This window comes from Tupaia chinensis, unplaced genomic scaffold, assembly GCF_000334495.1.
Source record: "Tupaia chinensis unplaced genomic scaffold, TupChi_1.0 Scaffold143624_1, whole genome shotgun sequence".
Classification (NCBI taxonomy): Eukaryota; Metazoa; Chordata; class Mammalia; order Scandentia; family Tupaiidae; genus Tupaia; species Tupaia belangeri.
Genome location: NW_006203472.1, coordinates 1,230,848 through 1,237,603, shown reverse-complemented (window position 1 = coordinate 1,237,603; position 6,756 = coordinate 1,230,848). Strand labels below are relative to the sequence as shown.

The following is a 6,756-nucleotide window of genomic DNA, read 5'->3' as shown; positions in this document are numbered from 1 at the left end:
CTGATGCTTTGGGGGCCCAGACCCTACCGTGTGATCAGAATGTGACATGTGGAGCGTAATGGTTGCTCGCTGGACTCCCACCTAGTCGACGACGGTTCGAGTCCCAGACCTGGCAACATAAAAAACTCACTCCGGGTGTGTGTGCGTGCATGCCCAAAATCCAGAGAGAATGGAGGAGAAGGGACTGCAGCATGGCCATCCCTCTGCGGGAGGTGATTCCTCACTTTCTGTCTCTCCTTTTCTCTCTGTCTCTCTGGTGAGAATATGTACCCTACAGCAAAAATCTCTCTTAAAAAAAAGTATGTGACACATGGAGTGAAAGGTTGAGAGTTTTAAGACTTAATGTCTGTCCTCTTGTGTTTCAGTCTTGCTTGGGGCCTGATACTCCTTCCTCTTTGTGGAATGAGAATGTCTACCCCCTGCTTCTCCCACCATTGTATGTTGAAAATATGTAATTTGTGGTTTTTTAAATTATCTGTTCAACTTTATTTATTACTATTTTTGAATTTGACCAGAGTGAGCCAGAGGAAGGGAAAGTGAGAAAGCAAGCCTCCAGGCCTGGCCGTGTGGGAGCCCAGCACTGTAACCACCATGCCACATGCTGGCCCCAGTGTGAATTTGTTTTGATTTAGTTGAGTTCACAGGCTCACAGCTGCACTTTGGATTTTTGGGTTGGCGTTGCAATTAATTAAAACTTTGGGGGACATCGGAATGGGATGGAAGTATTTTGTGTGAGAAAATCAAATGAACTTAGGGGGCTAGGGTGGGATGATGTGGTTTGAATGTGTGCTCCCCAAATTCATGTATGGAAAACAGCATTGTAATGGTGCTGAGGAGGTGAGGGCCTAATTCAGTTATGGTGCTGAAAGACGGGGTTTGGGGAAGTGATCTGGCATCAGTGTGAGGCCCCATTTGGAAAAGTGTGGATTTATAAGAAGATTCAGACATAGACACACATCTTGACATGTGACATCCTCCAGCGTGTTATTCACAAGAAGACCCTCCCCAGATGCAGCCCCTGAACCCTGGCCCTGCAAACCGTGAACTGAATAAACTTCTACTCATAATCACGTGGTTTCCAGTATTTCTGTCCTTAGCGGCACTGTGGGCTGGAACGCTGGCCTGAAGAATGTCTCCTGCTACGGTTGGAATGTGTCTCCCCCACATCCGGGTGTTGATTTATGGTTGTGATGGGATCGAGGCCAAAAAACTAAATCAGACCATGGTGTTCGAAGGTGGGGACTGAAATCATGCAGGAAAAATGGTCTGAAGGTCTCTTCTGTAGCTTCTTCCAGCTGACCAATGGGCCGAAGAGAGGGGAGTCAGGGCCTCAGTCCTTGCTCTGTCAAGCTGGCCCCAAGATTAGGCGGAGACTTCAGAGGTGTCCTCATGTGAATCACAGAAGCTATAGCGGCTGCGTCTAGAGGGGAGAGGTCAACCTTATTAGGCACTGGTTGATGTTGTAACAAAGATAGATTGTATTCGGTTGGCAGTTTAGTCAGGGCCTGCAACAACGGAGGGCCAAAGCTTAATGATTAAGATGATCGTTGTAACCGGGCCTACTAGTGGCAACAAGAGACTTAAAAGCCAGTTTGTATTGTTCCATGAGGAAAATCCTAGTTTTTCCATTTTTGTGACTTTTTCAAGAAGATTTTTAACATCTTGTTGAACTAAGCCAGATTGATTAACGTAAAAACAACATTCTTCTTTTAAGTATATACAAGTTCCCCCTTCTCCCACAGTGAGAAGATCTAGGGCTCTGCGGTTTTGTAAAACAGCACCTGCCAAGGAATCTAATTGTTCCCGTTTCCTTGTTAGGCTTTCTGCTGTAACTCTGAAAGCTTCAGCTGTTTCAGCAGACAACCGCTGTTGCAGTCCGAGAGAGCTACTGCCAGTAGCCATACCCCCTATAACAGTAAGAGCACCAAAAGTGATGCTCAAGAGAATTAGGGGTCCTGCTCATTTGGATAGCCTAGCATTTGTTCTGAGGGGAATGGGCAAGGAGGCGTTTCCCCATGCCATTTTAATATCAGGGATTATATAGTCTAATGAACAGAGGCCTGTCCGGCCAGGTGGGAGGACTAAATAAGCCCAATGCCCACAGATCCAGTAAACTCCCCGAGAGGCATTAAGTTTGGCCCAGAACTTAATACTGAACAAAAGAGAAAGATTCTTGCCTTATGATCTTATTTGTAGCTCGTATAGAGCCACCCTGGAATACAGTAGAGACTTGTGTTCCACTAACAGTCACACCCTGAGAGGTAAAGTTAGCTGTTGTAATTGGAGTCCACAATGGGTGTTCTTTGTGTTGGAATGAGTTAAAATGTTCCAGGTATAAAGTGCCCCGTATGTGGTCCCCAAAACATTTGGGTATGGTTGGTGTAATTAAGCAACTGCCAATTGTCTCGCGATGTGGCCATCAGTGGTGTCCAAGAGGGAGGTCCTATAGGTCTACCTTGGCAGAAAAGTGACTTGTTAGTATATTGAAATTTGAAAGTGGGGATTGCTGCCCTAGGACATGTATATAGTATGAAATTTGTTATGTGGTTACGTCCTTTTATAAGAGGAATTCCCCTTGAGGTATTGACAAGTATTGAAGAGCCCATAAGGTAAATATGATCACAATTATCCCTTTGGAGTGATCCAGTGGGAGTTCCTCGAGAAGTATTGCTGAGAATACAGACTGGATAATGCGCATCGTCTGCATTGATTATGTGGGAATAAAGAACTCCAGAAGGAGAAGACATAGTTCCATCTCTAGTCACTTCAGAGATCCGTACCCCATCTAGAAAATGACTGAATATCTAAGGTTGCCTTTTCTCCCCAAGAATTCGTTGGTTTAATGTCTGTGGAGAGAGGAGCTGGGAGTGGCCCATTGTTCATATGGTACTGCTTGAACATATCCCCAGCTATGTGTAGTCAGGCAGAGCCAACAGGGTCCTGTGAGACTTGAAACAGTAGCAGTACGATTAAGGAGAGTATAAGCATCCGGAAGACCTTGAAAAGAAGGCAATGTTGTCGCAAATCCCTGAGTAAGAACGTGCAGGAGCAGGAAAAGACTGGGTTCATATTACTTATCTGAGGAAGAGTTCTTCTTGAAAAGAAATCGAAGGGCCTCCAGAGGCTCGCAGGTGTAAGTGTGAGAAGTCTGGCGAGTTCCCAGGTGAGCAGCCAGCTTGATCCGTGAATGTGGATCCAGGTGGGAATGCTGGCCACTTCTACTGCAGTAGGGGTTGAAAGAACAGTATAGGGGCCCTTCCAAATAGGCTGAGGTTGGCCTTCAGGATCCTTGTCTCTCTAGGTCTCTACTTCATCTCCTGGTTGGAAAGGGTTAACTCCGAGAGGTAGCTGCTGGCAAGACCTGGTCCCCATAAGACTGGAGAGCCTTCTGGACCTGAGAAGTGTGATTATATATTGCTGGATGGCATTGGTTTCTACATCCACTGCTATGTCTGTGTGAAGGAAAGGCCTTCCATACTCATGTTTGGCAAATTTGCCTAATAACCTTAGATAAGTTTTTGCCTACAAATATAGAATTGCAACGGTGGAGTAAAGAGTCCCTTCCAAAATGACAAGAGTCATGAAGCCCCTTTAAAATGATCCATTGTTGGGAACCAGAAGTTAGCGTAATGGCTATGTCGCTGGACTCCCACGTAGTCGACCGCGGTTCGTGTCCCGGACCCGGTGGCTTAAAACTCACGCTGGGCGCGTGTGCGTGCATGCCCAAGATCCCGAGAGGAGAATGGAGGAGAAGGGATTGTGGCATGACCATCCCCCCGGGGGGTGATTTCTCGCTTTCTGTCTCTATGTCTCTCTCTGTCTGGCGAGCGCACGCGCCCTACAGTGAAAATCTCTCAAAAAAAAAAAAAATGATCCATTGTTGGGCGATGTAGAGATGAAGCTTAACTCTATTTGTAAACCAACCATGTGGGCCTTCGGCATCATAACCCTGAAGGAGCGTTCTCCATGTTAATTGCTGAGGTGCTCCCTTCTCTCTTTACTCAAAAGTAAACAAGAATTGGGAATCTTTATCTACTGGAATGCAAAAGAAAGCATTCTTAAGACTTAAAACTGAAAACTAAGGAGAATTTGGGGGCACCTCTCCCAAAACAGTATAAGGGTTTAGCACCAATGGGTGAACGGGAATAGCTGCCTTTTTACTGTTAAACTGGAAGAATTACAGAGTGACTCACAGGGGGTATAACGCCAGCCTGTAGGAGTCTAGTAATTATTAGTTGAAGCCCTTGAATGGCCTCAGGTTTAAGCAAGTCTTTTTTTTTATGTGGGAAGGTATTAGGATCCTTAAGCCTAATTTTAACAGGGATAGCTGTTTTTGCCCTTCCTGGTGTGTCTATCACCAACTTCTGGATTGATTTTTTTTGGAATAAGGTTGTTTTGTTGGCATATTTTAGGATCAGGGTCTAATAACAGTCCCAAAAAGGCAGGTGTGCTAGGTCTCGGTGTTAACTGAGCACCCAGCTTACTGAGGATATCCCTTACCCATGAGGGGAGTAGGGCACTGAGGTATAATTAGAAATTGATGAGAGAAAATTACGTCCTCCCAAGCACAGCAGAGAACTGGGGATAGAGGGCAATGAGCAAGTTTACCTGACACCCCACAATGAGTTGAGAGTCAGAGGAGGGGGCTCCGGCATGGGCGGCAAGTGCTGAGTAGGCGGCTCCCGTGTCAATAAGAAAAGCATGGGTCCTACCTGCCACGTCCAGGGTCGCCCTGGGCTCCGACCCCATGATGTTGAAGGCTGTCGCGGGAGCCGACTGGAGTGGAGGGCATCCTCATTGGAGGGCCACTGTTGAGGCCTCTTCAGGGTCTGACCCGGGGGTCCCAGAACTCCCAGGGCAGTCCCTCGTCCGGTGGCCTGGTCAGCCACATTTGGGGCAAGGCTTCTGTGGAGGCTTTAGTAGATAGCCGTTCTTCTTGTGTCCAGGCGTCTGACAGTGATCGCAGGTCACTAGGGATTTCCTAGGGAGACCAGGAGGTGACTTTTGCCCAACCGACGCAGCAATGACTTGAGCCTGCCTGTTTTCCTTCTGCTTTTCCCTTGCCTTAACCCTGTCCTCTTCCTCTAGGTCTCGATTGTAAAAGACTGAAGAGGCCACCCTCAGAAGTTCTGCTGAGCGGTGCTAGGTCCTAAGGATAGTTCTTTCTGGAACTTTCTGCAGATTAAAAAGCTAGGGTTAGAGTTTTAGGCTCAGGTTTTAAGTCTTGTTTTACCATCTCTGGGAAAAGGAAGGAATAGTTTTGATGGGTGGAGTTGCTGGCGATATACAGCCTAGACGAAGCTTTGGGTCAGATCTGAGGGCCATAAACCCTGAATGTACGGCACTTCAGTCCACCCTCCCTGGTTCCTACTAGATTATCTAACTGGGTAATGGAATGATAATCTAAGGTCCCATTTTACTGGCTGAATTACTCCTCTGTCCACTTGTACTGTGGCCATGCAGTATTACAAAGGAACATGAGTCTCCTCCTAAGAGATTGAGGGTCAAACTGATCATAGTGAGAGAGGATGCGCCCCAGTGGGGAGTTCCTTGGAATCGAAGAATAATTTAGAGGCATGCCTAGAAAGGCCCGAGGCGTCCCTGCAGAGCCAATCCAGGTAACAAACCTCCACCGGGTTGTGCTAGCTGCCTGGAGTGAGGAGAACGGAGGGAGATGTCTCTCCCCCATACCCCCGGAGTTAGTGCACCTATCCGAGGGCCTGTGAGCCTCTAATTGCCCTGTCCCGAAGCCGGGGACCATTTCCAAGAGAGTTCCCCTGATAGCCTTCCCAGTTCTCTCTCTAGAAAGTCTGAAAGGAGAAGTCAAAACCTCTTCCCCGGACCCATTTCCAGTGTTGTGTGAGACTCGTCAGAGGTCGAAACCTCTTCCTCCTGCTCACTAGTATGCGAAGGCACCTAAAGAGGCAAAACGCCCTGTACACAAAAAGTGGATTAATGACGAGGGAAAAAAGGTTGGAAAAGGTCTTGTTTTTAACAAACTCCATACCCAAAATTGATAAATCTGGAAAAGAAAGAAAGGAGATGGGGTGCCCAGGGCTCCAGAAATCCAAAACCCAGAAGAGAAGGTGGCCAGAAGTTAGAGCTGGAGACTGCAGAGAGCCCGCGAAGCCTGGCAGAGTTCATACTCACAGGCCTCGTCTGATGTTCGAGGGGAAGACAGTGGTTGCAGCCGGGAGAGAGCGGTCTGGAAAGCACCAGAAAGCACCATCCCAGAAAGCACCATCCCAGTCCCGGCGCCATTATGTTAACGGATGGGAGAGTGTCTAGCTGCGCTGTGAAGCCCTTGGTTCTTTGGGTCCAGATCACTAAAATTAGAGATCTGTCCCTAGGTGCAAAATGAAACCGCAACCAGGAACGAAGTAGGTAGAAAAACAATTTAATAGAAAGGAAGTACACCCAGAAAGGTTGTTGGGCTGGCAGATTGCCAGGTGGCAACCGCGCTTGGTACTAGTTAACCGTTATTTTTATTACTAGAGGTCATGAATATTCATTAGTGGGAGGCCCCTTACACCGCCTATGTCCTTCCTTTGAATTTGAATCCACAGGTTCTTTCCCTGCACCTGCGCACCTGCCTCACCGGTAAAGAATGAGGAACTTGATCACCTAATCGCGCATGCCCAGTGCGAGCCAGTTTGCCCCAATTAGACTGCCCAATTAGTCCATATCCCTAATGGGAATTAGGGCATTGACCAAAAAACACTTGCTTAGGTCTTTCTGATAAGAGAAAAATCTACA

At 47.3% G+C, this 6,756-nt stretch overlaps 1 long non-coding RNA gene across 2 annotated transcripts; it reads right to left on the bottom strand.

Moving 5' to 3' along the window:
- Window positions 1–239: 239 nt before the first annotated feature.
- LOC102499872 (uncharacterized) lies at window positions 240–6,358 on the bottom strand. 2 transcript variants are annotated; one of them, XR_003547187.1, is made up of 3 exons: window positions 6,151–6,358; window positions 4,713–4,981; window positions 240–3,394 (listed from the first exon to the last, which is right to left on the bottom strand). It is a non-coding gene; the product is annotated as an uncharacterized LOC102499872 (long non-coding RNA). The 2 variants fall into 2 exon arrangements; XR_003547188.1 differs by having other exon boundaries at window positions 240–3,221.
- Between the last annotated feature and the right edge of the window lie 398 nt (window positions 6,359–6,756).